This window comes from Arachis hypogaea, chromosome 5, assembly GCF_003086295.3.
Source record: "Arachis hypogaea cultivar Tifrunner chromosome 5, arahy.Tifrunner.gnm2.J5K5, whole genome shotgun sequence".
Taxonomy (NCBI): Eukaryota; Viridiplantae; Streptophyta; class Magnoliopsida; order Fabales; family Fabaceae; genus Arachis; species Arachis hypogaea.
Genome location: NC_092040.1, coordinates 63,816,393 through 63,832,082, shown reverse-complemented (window position 1 = coordinate 63,832,082; position 15,690 = coordinate 63,816,393).

The window sequence follows — 15,690 nt, the reverse complement described above, 5'->3', positions numbered from 1 at the left end:
TAATGAGTATGGATGCAAAGTGGGATTTGGGTAGCTAGGTGGTGGACGAAATTGTGATTCATATGTTTATGTATTTTGTAAAATTCATTGCTCTTTCAACTATGTGTGGACACACTCCGTTCAACTTAACCAGCAAGTGTACTGGGTCATCAAGTAATACCTTACGTGAGTAAGGGTCGATCCACAGAGATTGTTGGTATGAAGCAAGCTATGGTCACCTTGTAAATCTCAGTTAAGTGGATTCATAGGGTCAAATGTAATTGGATTAGATGATTAAAAGATAAATAAATAAAAAAGGATAGAAATACTTATGTAAATCAAAAGTGGGAATTTCAGATAGGCGTGTGGAGATGCTAGAATCCTTTCAAATCTCTACTTTCTTATTGCTTTCATTCAATTCTTCTTACTCCTTTCCATGGCAAGCTGTATGTAGGGCATCACCATCATTAATGGCTACTTTTAATCCTCTCGGGAAAATGGTCCTATGCGCTGTCACTGCACGGCTAATCGTCTGGAGGCATCACCCTTTGTTGATGGCTACATCCCATCCTCTTAGTGAAAATGGTCCAAATGCTCTGTCACAGCACGGCTAATCAGCTGTTGGTTCTCGATCATGTTGGAATAGGATCCATTGATCCTTTTGCGTTTGTCATCACGCCCAGCAATCGCGAGTTTGAAGCCCGTCACAATCATTCAATACCAGAATCCTAATCGGAATACTACGGACAAGGTTAGACTTTCCGGATTCCGGGATCCTACTCGGAATACCACAGACAAGGTTAGACTTTCCGGATCCCCATGAATGCCGCCATCTATCTAGCTTATACCACGAAGATTCTGTTGGGGAATCTAAGAGATATGCGCCCGGCCTAGAGTAGAACGGAAGTGGTTGTCAGTCACGCACGTTCATAGGTGAGAATGATGATGAATGTCATGGATCATCACATTCATCAAAGTGTTGTGCAACGTATATCTTGGAATAAGAATAAAAGAGAATTGAATAGAAATTAATAGTAATTGTATTGAAACTTGAGGTACAGCAGAGCCCCACACCCTTAATCTATGGTGTGCAGAAACTCCACTGTTGAAAATACATAAGTGAAAGGTTCAGGCATGGCCGAATGGCAGCCCCTGAATGATCAAAAGACCGAATGATCAAAGACTAGAAAGTCAAAGATTAAACTATCAAAAGATGTCTAATACAATAGTAACTTATCCTATTTATACTAGACTAGCTACTAAGGTTTACATGAGTAAGTAATTGATGCATAAATTCACTTACGGGGCCCACTTGGTGTATGGTTGGGCTGAGCTTGATCTATCACGAGCTGAGGCTTTTCTTGGAGTTGAACTCCAAGTTATAGCGTATTTTGGGCGTTCACTTCCGGATCATGACGTGTTTCTGGCGTTTAACTCCAGACAGCAGCATGTACTTGACGTTCAACGCCAAGTTACGTCGTCAATTTCCGAATAAAGTATGGATTATTATATATTTCTGGAAATCTCTGGATGTCTACTTTCCAACGCCGTTGAGAGCGCGCCAATTGGAGTTCTGTAGCTCCAGCAAAACCATTTCGAGTGCAGGGAGGTCAGATTCCAACAGCATTAGCAGTCCTTTTGTCAGCCTTTTCAGAGTTTTGCTCAAGTCCCTCAATTTCAGCCAGAAATTACCTGAAATCACAGAAAAACACACAAACTCATAGTAAAGTCCAGAAATGTGAATTTAACATAAAAACTAATGAAAACGTCCCTAAAAGTAGCTTGAACTTACTAAAAACTACCTAAAACAATGCCAAAAAGCGTATAAATTATCCGCTCATCACAACACCAAACTTAAATTGTTGCTTGTCCCCAAGCAACTGAAAATCAATTAGGATAAAAAGAAGAGAATATACTATAAATTTCAAAATATCAATGAATATTAATTCTAATTAGATGAGCGGGACTTGTAGCTTTTTGCTTCTGAACAGTTTTGGCATCTCACTTTTTCCTTTGAAGTTTAGAATGATTGGCTTCTCTAGGAACTTAGAATTTTGGATAGTGTTATTGACTTTCCTAGTTAAGCATGTTGATTCTTGAACACAGCTACTTATGAGTCTTGGCCGTGGCCTAAGCATTTTGTTTTCCAGTATTACCACCGGATACACAAATGCCACAGACACATAACTAGGTGAACCTTTTCAGATTGTGACTCAGCTTTGCTAGAGTCCCCAGTTAGAGGTGTCCAGAGCTCTTAAGCACACTCTTTTTGCTTTGGATCATGACTTTAACCACTCAGTCTCAAGCTTTTCACTTGGACCTTCATGACACAAGCACATGGTTAGGGACAGCTTGATTTAGCCGCTTAGGCCTGGATTTGATTTTCTTTGGCCCTCCTATCCATTGATGCTCAAAGCCTTGGATCCTTTTTACCCTTGCCTTTTGGTTTTAAGGGCTATTGGCTTTTTCTGCTTGCTTTTTCTTTTTCTTTCTATTTTTTTTCGCAAGCTTCTTCTTTTTCACTGCTTTTTCTTGCTTCAAGAATCAATTTCATGATTTTTCAGATAATCAATAACATTTCTCTTTGTTCATCATTCTTTCAAGAGCCAACAATTTTAACATTCATAAACAACAATATCAAAAGACATATGCACTGTTCAATCATTCATTCAGAAAACAAAAAGTATTGTCACCACATCAATATAATTAAATTAAATTCAAGGATAATTTCGAAATCCATGTACTTCTTGTTCTTTTGAATTAAAGCATATTTCATTTAAGAGAGGTGAAGGATTAATGGATTTTATTCATAGCCTTAAGACATGGTTACTACATACTAATGATCATGAAGTAGAGATACAAAACATAGATAAACTCAACATATAAAAAAAAACCGAAAAGAAGAAAGAAATAAGAACAAGGAATGAATCCACCTCAGTGGCGTCTTCTTCTTGAAGGACCAACAATGTCTTTAAGCTCTTCTATGTCCCTTCCTTGCCTTTGTTGCTCCTCCCTCATTGCTCTTTGATCTTCTCTTATTTCATGGAGAATGATGGAATGCTCATGATGTTCCACCCTTAATTGTTCCACATTGTGGCTCAAATCTTCTAAGGAAGTGTTGAGTTGTTCCCAATAGTTGTTGGGAGGAAAGTGCATCCCTTGAGGCATCTCAGGGATTTCTTGATGATGAGCTTCCTCATGCATCTCTTGAGATCCGTGGAGGGTCTCTCTTGCTTGCTCCATCCTCTTCTTGTGATGGGCTTATCCTCTTCAATGGAGATGTCTCCTTCTATGATAACTCCAGCTGAGTAACATAGATGGTAAATAAGGTGAGGAAAAGCTAGCCTTGCCATGGTGGAGGGCTTGTCGGCTATTTTGTAGATTTCATTGGAGATGACATCATGAACTTCTACTTCCTCTCCAATCATGATGCTATGATCATGATGGCCCGATCCACAGTAACTTCAGATCGGTTGCTAGTGGGAATGATGGAGCGTTGAATGAACTCCAACCATCCTCTAGCCACAGGCTTGAGGTCCAGTCTTCTTAGTTGAATTGGCTTGCCTTTGGAGTCTCTTTTCCATTGAGCTCCTTCCACACATATGTCCGTTAGGACTTGGTCCAACCTTTGATTAAAGTTGATCCTTCCAGTGTAGGGGCATTCATCTTCTTGCATCATGGGCAAGTGGAATGCCAACCCCACATTTTCCGGACTAAAATCTAAGTATTTCCCCCGAACTATTGTGAGATAATTCTTTGGACTCGGGTTCATACTTTGATCATGGTTCCTAGTGATCCATGCATTGGCATAGAACTCTTGAACCATTAAGATTCCGACTTGTTGCATGGGGTTGGTTAGGACTTCCCAACCTCTTCTTCGGATCTCATGTCAGATCTCCAGATACTCATTTTTCTTGAGCTTGAAAGGGACCTCAGGGATCACCTTCTTCTTTGCCACAACATCATAGAAGTGGTCTTGATGGCTCTTGGAGATGAATCTTTCCATCTCCCATGACTCGGAGGTGGAAGCTTTTGTCTTCCCTTTTCCTTTTCTAGAGGAGTCTCCGGCCTTAGGTGCCATTGATGGTAATGGAAAAACAAAAAGCTTATGCTTTTACCACACCAAACTTAAAATATTGCTCGCCCTCGAGCAAGAGAAGAAAGAAGAGAAGAAGAAGAAGAAGAAGAAAATGGAGGAGAGTGAGGGGAGATGGATTCGGCCAAGGTGAAGAAGAGGGGATTTGTGTTGTGTGAAAATGAAGTAGAATGGAGGGGTTTATATAGGGAAAGGGGAGAGGGCAGGTTCGGCCATTTTAGGGTGGGTTTGGGTGGGAAAGATTTTTGAATTTTGAACGTAGGTGGGGTTTATGGGGAAGAGTGGATGGATGTTAGTGGTGAATAGGTGATTGGGAAGAGAGATTGAGGTGATTGGTGAAGGGTTTTTTGGGAAGTGTGACATGGGGAGGAGTAAAATAGGATTAGGAGGTAAGGTGGGAATATAGTAGGTAGGGATCCTGTGGGGTCCACAGATCCTGAAGTGTTAAGGAATTCCATCCCTGCACCAAATAGGCATGTAAAATGCCTTTGCACACCATTCTGGTGTTTAAACTCCGAGTGGTGCACATTCTCGGCGTTCAACGCCCACATGTAACATGTTTCTGGCGTTGAACGCCAGTTTCATGCTTGTTGCTGGCGTTCAGCGCCAGCTTTTCCTCTAGGTACATTCCTGGCGTTCAGCACCAGAATGTTGCTTGTTTCTGGCGTTGAACGCCAGATTCATGCTCTGTTCTGGCGTTGAACGCCAGCCAGATGCTCCTTACTGGCGTTGAACGCCAGCCTGTGCTTCCTCCAGGGTGTGATTTTTCTTTTGCTGTTTTTGATTCTGTTTTAATTTTTCTATTTTTTCGTGACTCCACATGATCATGTACCTAATAAAACACAAAATAACAATAAAATAAAATAAAATAAAAATTAGAAAAATAAAATTGGGTTGCCTCCCAACAAGCGCTTCTTTAGTGTCAATAGCTTGACAATGGCTCTCATGGAGCCACAAAGGTGATCAGGTCAATGTTGTATAGTCCCAACACCAAACTTAGAGTTTGGTTGTGGCCTCCCAACACCAAACTTAAAGTTTGACTGTGGGGGCTCTTCTTGACTCTGAACTGAGAGAAACTCTTCATGCTTACTCTCTTTTGTCACAGAGGGATGACCATGTGCCTTAAACACAAGGTAGTCCCCATTCAATTGAAGGACTAATTCACCTCTGTTGACATCTATCACAGCTCCTGCTGTGGCTAGGAAAGGTCTTCCAAGGATGATGCATTCATCCTCTTCCTTCCTCATGTCCAAGATTATGAAATCAACAGGGATGTAAAGGCCTTCAACCTTCACTAACACGTCCGCTACTAATCCATAAGGTTATCTTACTGACTTGTCTGCCAATTGTAATGAGAACAAGGCAGGTTGTACCTCAATGATCCCCAGCTTCTCCATTACAGAGAGTGGCATAAGATTTATCCCTGACCCCAGATCACACAGAGCTTTTGCAAAGGTCATGGTGCCTATGGTACAAGCTATCAAAAACTTGCTAGGATTTTGTTTCTTTTGAGGTAAAATTTTCTGAATCCAGGTATCCAGTTCACTAATGAGCAAGGGAGGTTCACGTTTCCAAGTCTCATTACCAAACAACTTGGCATTCAGCTTCATGATAGTTCCTAAATATTGAGCAACTTGCTCTCCAGTCACATCTTCATCATCTTCAGAGGAAGAATAGTCTTCAGAGCTCATGAATGGCAGAAGGATATTTAATGGAATCTCTATGGTCTCTATATGAGCCTCAGATTCCTGTGGATCCTTAATAGGAAGCTCCTTCTTGCTTGAGGGACGTCCCAGGAGGTCTTTCTCACTAGGATTTTCGTCCTCCTCCTCCCTTGTGCATTCGGCCATATTGATTATATCAATGGCCTTGCACTCTCCTTTTGGATTTTCTTCTGTATTGCTTGGAGAATACTGGGAGGAGTTTCAATGATTTTCTTACTCAGCTGGCCCACTTGTGCCTCCAGATTTCTGATGGAGGATCTTGTTTCACTCATTAAACTGAAAGTGGCCTTTGACAGATCAAAGACTAGATTGGCTAAATTAGAAGTGTTTTATTCAGAATTCTCTGTCTGTTGCTGAGAAGATGATGGAAAAGGCTTGCCATTGCTCAGCCTATTGCGTCCACCATTGTTAAAGCCTTGTTGAGGCTTTTGTTGATCCTTCCATGAGAAATTTGGATGATTTCTCCATGATGAGTTATAGGTGTTTCCATAAGAGTCACCCATGTAATTAACCTCTGCCATGGCAGGGTTCTCAGGATCATAAGCTTCTTCAGAAGCTGCCTCTTTAGTACTGTGGGATGCATGTTGCCATCCATTCAGATTTTGAGAGATCATGTTGACCTGTTGAGTCAACACTTTGTTCTGAGCCAATATGGCATTCAGAGCATCAATTTCAAGAACTCCTTTCTTCTGAGGTATCCCATTATTCACGGAATTCTTCTCAGAAGTGTACATGAATTGATTGTTTGCAACCATATTAATGAGTTCTTGAGCCTCTTCAGGCGTTTTCTTTAGGTGAATAGATCCACCTGCAGAATGGTCCAATGACATTTTCAAAAATTTAGATAGACCATAATAGAATATATCTAATATGGTCCATTCTGAAAACATGTCAGATGGACACCTTTTTGTCAGCTGCTTGTATCTTTCCCAAGCTTCATAGAGGGATTCACCATCTTTTTGTTTGAAGGTTTGGACATCCACTCTCATCTTGCTCAGCTTTTGAGGAGGAAAGAATTTATCCAAGAAGGCCGTGACCAGCTTATCCCAAGAGTCCAGGCTATCCTTAGGTTGTGAATCCAACTGTATTCTAGCTCTGTCTCTCACAGCAAAAGGGAAAAGCATGAGTCTGTAGACTTCAGGATCAACTTCATTCGTCTTAATAGTCTCACGGATCTGCAAGAACTCAGTTAAAAACTGATAAGGATCTTCAGATGGAAGTCCATAAAACTTGCAGTTTTGTTGCATTAAGGCAACTAGCTGAGGTTTCAGCTCAAATTATTGGCTCCAATGGCAGGAATGGAGATGCTTCTTCCATCAAATTTGGACATTGGCTTTGTGAAGTCACCAAGCATTCTCCTTGCATTATTATTATTTTCAGCTGCCATCTCCTTCTCTTGTTCTAATGTTTCTGAAAGGTTACCTTTAGATTGTTGTAACTTAGCTTCTCTTAATTTTCTCTTCAGAGTCCTTTCAGGTTCTGGATCAATTTCAACAAGAGTGCCTTTTTCCTTATTCCTGCTCATATGAAAGAGAAGAAAACAAGAAAAGAAGAGGAATCCTCTATGTCACAGTATAGAGATTCATTTATGTTATTAGAAAAAGAAAGGGGAGAAGAATGAAGAAGAGTGGGTTCGGATATTTAGGTGAAGAGAGGTGAAGAGAAGTGTTAGTAATTAAATAATTAAATAGAATAAGAGAGAAGAGATAGAAAATTCGAAAATAATTTTAAAAAAGGGTTAGTAATTTTCGAAAATTAAAGATGAATTAAAATTAAAATTAAAATTTGAAACAATTAGTTAATTAAAAAGAATTTTTGAAAAAGGGGTGAGATATTTTTGAAAATTAGAGAGGAAAGAGTAGTTAGGTGGTTTTGAAAAAGATAAGAAACAAACAAAAAGTCAAATAGTTAGTTGAAAAAGATATTAAAATCAAATTTGAAAAGATAAGAAGATAAGAGGTTAGATAAGATATTTTGAAATCAAATTTTGAAAAAGATAAAATTTTTGAAAAAGATAAGATAAAAGATGAAAAGATTTAATTTTTAAATTTAAACTTACTTACTTCACTAACAAGAAACTTCAAGATAAGACTCTAGAACTTAAAGATTGAACCTTTCTTAACAAGAAAGTAACAAACTTTAAATTTTTTGAATCAATCACATTAATTGTTAGTGTAATTTTGAAAATATGATATAAAGATAAGAAAAAGATTTTGAAAATAATTTAAATAAGATTTTTGAAAATTTTCGAAAAACAAAGATAAAATTGAAAAGATATGATTTTTGAAAAAGATTTTAAAAAGATAAGATTTTTTAAAATTGAAAATTTGACTTGACTTGTGAGAAACAACTAATTTTAAAAATTTTTGACCAAGTCAACCCAAAATTTCAAAAATTTGGAGGGAAATAAGGAAAAGATATTTTTTTTTATTTTTGAAATTTTAAAGATGAGAGAGAAAAACATAAAAATGACCCAAAATGTGAAAATTTTGGATCAAACACATAATGCATGCAAAAACACTATGAATGTCAAGATGAACAACAAGAACACTTTGAAGATCATGATGAACATCAAGAACATAATTTTGAAAAATTTTTGATCCAAAGAAAACATGCAAGACACCAAACTTAGAAATCTTTAATGCATGGACTCTAACAAACAAAAAATGTATATGAAAAACAAGAAAATACACCAAACAAGAAAACATCAAGATCAAACAAGAGGACTTACCAAGAAGAACTTGAAGATCATGAAGAACACTATGAATGCATGAATTTTTCGAAAAAAATGCAAGAAAAATTTTTAAAGCATGCAATTGACACCAAACTTAAAAATTGACTCAAGACTCAAATAAGAACACAAAATATTTTTGGTTTTTTATGATTTTATGAATTTTTTTTGGATTTTTATTAATTTTTTCGAAAATAAAGTTTGAAAAAAAAAATGAAAAATAAAAGAAAAATTTTGAAAAAAGATTTTTGAAAAGAAAATTACCTAATCTGAGCAACAAGATGAACCGTCAGTTGTCCATACTCGAACAATCCCCGGCAACGGCGCCAAAAACTTGGTGGACGAAATTGTGATTCATATGTTTATGTATTTTGTAAAATTCATTGCTCTTTCAACTATGTGTGGACACAACTCCGTTCAACTTAACCAGCAAGTGTACTGGGTCATCCATGTAATACCTTACGTGAGTAAGGGTCGATCCCACAGAGATTGTTGGTATGAAGCAAGCTATGGTCACCTTGTAAATCTCAATTAAGTGGATTCATAGGGTCAAATGTAATTGGATTATATAATTAAAAGATAAATAAAATAAAAAAGGATAGAAATACTTATGTAAATCAATAGTGGGAATTTCAGATAGGTGTGTGGAGATGCTAGAATCCTTTCGAATCTCTACTTTCTTATTACTTTCATTCAATTCTTCTTACTCCTTTCCATGGCAAGCTGTATGTAGGGCATCACCATTACCAATGGCTACTTTTAATCCTCTCGGGAAAATGGTCCTATGCGCTGTCACTGCACGGCTAATCGTCTGGAGGCATCACCCTTGTTGATGGCTACATCCCATCCTCTCAGTGAAAATGGTCCAAATGCTCTGTCACAGCACGGCTAATCAGCTGTTGGTTCTCGATCATGTTGGAATAGGATCCATTGATCCTTTTGCGTTTGTCATCACGCCCAGCAATTGCGAGTTTGAAGCCCGTCACAGTCATTCAATACCGGAATCCTACTCGGAATACCACGGACAAGGTTAGACTTTCCGGATTCCCGGGATCCTACTCGGAATACCACAGACAAGGTTAGACTTTCCGGATCCCCATGAATGCCGCCATCTATCTACCTTATACCACGAAGATTCTGTTGGGGAATCTAAGAGATATGTGCCCGGCCTAGAGTAGAGCGGAAGTGGTTGTCAGTCACGCACGTTCATAGGTGAGAATGATGATGAATGTCACGGATCATCACATTCATCAAAGTGTTGTGCAACGTATATCTTGGAATAAGAATAAAAGAGAATTGAATAGAAAGTAATAGTAATTGTATTGAAACTTGAGGTACAGCAGAGCTCCACACCCTTAATCTATGGTGTGCAGAAACTCCACTGTTGAAAATACATAAGTGAAAGGTTCAGGCATGGCCGAATGGCCAGCCCTCTGAATGATCAAAAGACCGAATGATCAAAGACTAGAACAGTCAAAGATTAAACTATCAAAAGATGTCTAATACAATAGTAGCCTATCCTATTTATACTATACTAGCTACTAGGATTTACATGAGTAAGTAATTGATGCATAAATTCACTTCCGGGGCCCACTTGGTGTATGCTTGGGCTGAGCTTGATCTATCCACAAGCTGAGGCTTTTCTTGGAGTTGAACTCCAAGTTATAGCGTATTTTGGGCGTTCAACTCCGGATCATGACGTGTTTCTGGCGTTTAACTCCAGACAGCAGCATGTACTTGGCGTTCAACGCCAAGTTACGTCATCAATTTCCGAATAAAGTATGAACTATTATATATTGCTAAAAAGCTCTGGATGTCTACTTTCCAACGCCGTTGAGAGCGCGCCAATTGGAGTTCTGTAGCTCCAGAAAATCCATTTCGAGTGCAGGGAGGTCAGATTCCAACAGCATCAGCAGTCCTTTTGTCAGCCTTTTTTAGAGTTTTGCTCAAGTCCCTCAATTTCAGCCAGAAATTACCTGAAATCACAGAAAAACACACAAACTCATAGTAAAGTCCAGAAATGTGAATTTAACATAAAAACTAATGAAAACATCCCTAAAAGTAGCTTGAACTTACTAAAAACTACCTAAAAACAATGCCAAAAAGCGTATAAATTATCCGCTCATCACTAGGCATGATCTTAGAATTATATAGAGTGTGTGTATGTGTTAGGTGAGAACTTAGGTTAGTCAAAGATTCAATTCATAGCTCACTTGGCCATACGTATGTCCTCACCCTTACCTTAGCCCCATTACAACCTTGAAAAGACCTCATGTTGTTTGCATTTGTACGTTAGATATTTGTTGATTGGTTAGATGAAGGGCAAAGTTTTAGAAAGTATGACTAGAGGAGACTAGAGTGGATTAACCCTAAACACCTAAGTGATTAAAGTGCATATACATTTCCAGTGAGGGTTCAATGCTTGATTCTATGTTCCCGGCTTTCATGAGCTATCTTCTTACAAGTTTACTTGCCTATTATTGTGTGATTTGAATTAGTGGAATCTGATTTTTGTTTGTCTTGGAGAACTTGTTTACTTTTAACCAAGTAGGTAGAAACATCTTAGCATATAGTTGCATTCATTTACATAGGTTGCATTGCATGAGTCTTACCTTCCCCCATTCATTCTTTTGATCTCCTTGAGCGTAGCATGAGGACATGCTAATGTTTTAGTGTGGGGAGATTGATAAACCACTATTTCATGGTTCATCCTGTGCTAAATTGAGTGGTCTTTATCAATTCTTTGCATACTTACTCACACAATTTGCATGGTTTTACAAATTCTTCCTAATATTGTTCCATGGTTGAAAACTTGCTTCATAAGCCCGTAAATTGTGTATTTTTAATTCCCCTTTATACCTGATGGTGTTTTTGTGGAAAAACGAATTTTCAACACATAAATCTAACCGGCAAGTGTACCGGGTCGCATCAAGTAGTAATAACTCACTTAGAGTGAGGTCGATCCCACAGGGATTGATGGATCAAACAACTTTAGTGGGTGATTAGTTTAGCCAAGCTAACATTGAAGTGAAATTGAGTGAAATCGTAGCCAACAGAAAGTAAATTGACAAGAATTGTAAATGACAGAATGTAAATAGGTAGGAAGCTTAAAGAGCAAGAAATGTAAATTGCAAAGAACTTAAATGACAAGAAATGTAAATTGCATGAAAAGTAAAGGGGCTGGGGTACTGGAAATTAAATAGAGCAATAGATCAGAACTCAAAACTCTTGTAGCAAGCTTAAATTGCAGGAAAGTAAATTGGGAGCAATGTAAACAGAGAAGCAAAATTGCAGTGAATCGGAACTTAGAGCAATTGCAGAGGAATTAAAATTGTGCAGGAAATGTAAATGAGATTTGCAGCAAGCTTAATGTAAACTGAATTGAGGAACCAAATAGAAAGTAAAATGCAGCTCAATTGCAATAGCTAAAGGAAAGTTGAAGATCTCAGGGGTTGGATGAGACTAGAGAACAAGTCTAGATCTCACTCCCTTCCTTGATCCAACAGAAAACAAGTTTGCAGAAGAAAGAAGAAATGAAGATGAAAACAGTAAATGAAAACTCAGATACAACTTTCAATTCTTAGCAATTATGCAGAAGATGAACAAAGATGGATTTCAGATCAAAGATTGAAACAGAATTCCTCCAACCTCAATCCAAAATTTCAAAACAAAGAGAAAAACTAAAGAGAGAGCTCTCTACTACTACTCCTCCCTAATGGAGCTAGCCTTCTTTCTAATCGAGCTCTAATTGATGCCTTTATATAGGCTTTACAAAATGAAAAATGAAAATGAAATTAAAACAAATTACAAAAATGAAAATCCTAATTTAATTGATCCATGTGCCTTTGAGTGATGATGTGGGCTTTGCTTGCTTTGGATTTGAGGAGAAATGGGTTTGGTTGGCATTGATTCAATTTGGTGAGGAATTAAATTAAATTGAATTTTGGTTGATTTTGGCCCATATGTTGCTCCCAGGAGGCTGCCCTGCTCTTGTGGAGGGCAGAGCATGTTGCGTGCCAAGTGTGGGATAGGCATCAGGATGCTGCCCTGCCCTTGTGGAGGGCAGGGCAATGTTGCCATGGTGCGCTTTGCCTTGTTGCCCGTGCGTGCGTGCTGCTGGCCGTGTCATGCGCTCATGCTTGTGTGCGCCAAGGAGAGTTCCCAAGTTCAAACCCTTGTGAAAGCATTTGGGGGAGCAATTTTCCTTGATTTTTCATGATGAGAGCACGACATTGCCCTGCTCTCCAAGAGGGTAGAGCAGAATAATGAGCGCTACTTTGCTTTGGAGTGAGGCTCCAGCTTCGAACCTTGGTAGAACCACTTTGGTTTATTTTCACTTATTTTTGGCCCTTAAAGATGCCTTTCACTCATGCCTCAATTTTACGCCAAATATGAATTGCTATATATCGTTGGAAAGCTCTGAATGTCTGCTTTCCAACGCAACTGGAAGCACATCAATTGGACGTCTGTAGCTCAAGTTATAGCCCTTTGAAGTAGGCATGGTCATGCTGTGAGCGCCCCAAATTTAACTTTGCGAAAATTTTCTCCAACCTCACTTTGTTTTCACGATATTGCCCTGCCCTTGGCAAGAGCAGGGCAGTGTGCGTGCTGGTTGCTTCCTCCTTTAATTTGGTCATGGGCCACGCTTTTAAAAGCGTGGCCTAAGGCTCCAAAGTGTACCCCAACTTCAAAGTTTACCCCAAAGCTCTTTTTTTCTCCTTTTTAGCTTATTTTGTGCTTCTTTGCTTCTTTTTCTTCTTATTTCCTACAAGATTTATAAAATTAAAAGATCAAGAAAATATATCATTTAAGCACAAAAGCATTCAATATTTAAGCAGAAATCATCAATTTCTTGTATGAAAAAGCATAGAAAAATAGGTATATGATGACTTGTCATCACAACACCAAACTTAAACCTTGCTTGTCCCCAAGCAAGAAAAGAATCATGCAATAAATATTGACAATCCAAGGTAAGAAGAATAGCAACGCAATGTTCATGGTTAGCTAGTTTTCTATGCGTGCTTCAATCACAAAAGAAATGTAAATGATTGATGCTTCTATCTAGCTCACTTTATGAAATCTTTTTCTTATAATTCTTCCTTGAAACAAGCTTTTGATTTTTTTTAGCTTCTCCTTTTGGGTGCTTTGCCCCATGAGTTAATAACAAAGCTACGACTTCTAAATGCTTTCTTTTCAAGTATTACCACTTGATACATAAGCACCACAAGCATTTAATTAGAGGACTTCATTAAGCTCATTTTTCTTTTCTTTTCTTGACTCTCTAATCATTTATGCTCAGAGCCTTGAGCTTTGAGGGAGTGCTTTTGCACTTGAGCCTAGCCTTGACTTCTAAGTGTTTTGTTTTCAAGCATTTGGCTTGATACATAAACACCACAAGCACTTAGCAAATAAATTGCCATTGGTACTCAGAGCCTTCAACTTTCTCATTCTTTCCCTTTTTCTTTTCTTGCTTTAATTGTATTTGCTTCTTTCAAGGTTTTCATGATTTCAAAAGATTTCACAAAATGTACTAGATGAAAAACTTCAATTAAATAAAATCCAATGCAATTGAGCAACAATCAATCATACTAGCTTTCCAATACTTGTATGCACATGCTAAAATCTTCTTTAATTCCTTGTTTGTTTATGATCATGATGCTTTTTTGCTTTTGAACTCACAGGATTCAAGTTGGTAGTCATAATGGTACAGCACCATGTTATAATTCAAAATTCAAGCTATGCTTTATTCATACACACATGTAAACAGAAAAGATGAAGACAATCTTGCAATTTAAATGCTGGAAACAAATGAGAAGAAATGGAACTCTACAACCTTGTAGTTCATCTTCATTATTGTTGTCCTTTTTCCTCTATTCTTCCTCTTTCCCTTGCCAAACTCATAATGCTTGCTCATCCTCAAGCAACAATTAGAACAATGGCTATGGGGCTAAGATGGATCATGAATGTCTTATACAATGAAATGTTAGTAGTACATGTGTTTTAAGCAAGCAAAATGAAAGATAACAATCAAGGCACCAGAGACAGAGACATTTTGATTGCAAACATAAGAAGGTGAGCACAATACATTGCATAAAAGATAAGTGGCACACCAAACTTAGTGTGACACTTTCACTTGGAACTGATGCAAGTATCTAGTAGATATGGGAACCAAATTTTTGTTGCATAGCAACACCAAACTTAGAATGCAACCATATGTCAATTTATTTGAACTAAAACTAAACAAAAGAAACTGTTATTTGTTGAATACAATCACCAAGCCAAGATTTGTCATGAATAAGGATCTCTTGGTGATGTATTAACAAAAACAGGTAATAAAAGAAAAAAATGACTAAAACAAAGAGAATGCAAACGAAATGTCAAAACAAAAGAAAAATAACAATGCAAAGGCAATATGATTATGCAGACAAGTGATGTTGCTGGATGAGTTGCATAGAAAAATAAGTGGCACACCAAACTTAGAATCTTAGTGTGACACTTTCATGTAGAATTGATGCAATCATCCAAAGGAATTGAAAACAATTTGTTGCAGGGCAACACCAAACTTAGAATGTGATCATATGCCAATTTATTGAAATTTAAACAAGGCAAGGAAAGAGAATAAACCAAGCAGAGAAATGAAATGTTACCTAAGGTTGGGTTGCCTCCCAACAAACGCTCTTTTAGTGTCATTAGCTTGACATATTGTTCTTCACTTTCTTCCTCTTCTTCCAGTTTGTTAAGAGGAATAACCTCAAGGGGGGAGAAGTTTCAGTTATTGTCCCCTTTCTTGGTTTTTCCTCAGCAAGCTTCCTTTTGTACATGGCTTGATTGAGCTTGCTTGCTAGTGGTCCAGGGGAAGGATTGCTTGCAGTTGACCTTCTCTTGAATGTTGTCCTTGGTATCTTGGTCACAATCCTCTTCTTGGTGCCTTTGTTAATTGCCTTCACTTTTTGGATGTCAAGACATGGTTGCTATGTGATTTTTGGAGTAATTTCTTCATCAAGAGCCTCTTGCATTGGTGGTTCCATGAGTTGTTCCTCTTTGCACTTCTCTGCTTCACTTGAGTTTGGACGTCCTTGATTGTCCTCCTCACTTTCTTGTTCTTCCACTTCCTCTTTTACACTCAACATTTGTTTTAATAGCACTTTCATAGAAGAGGT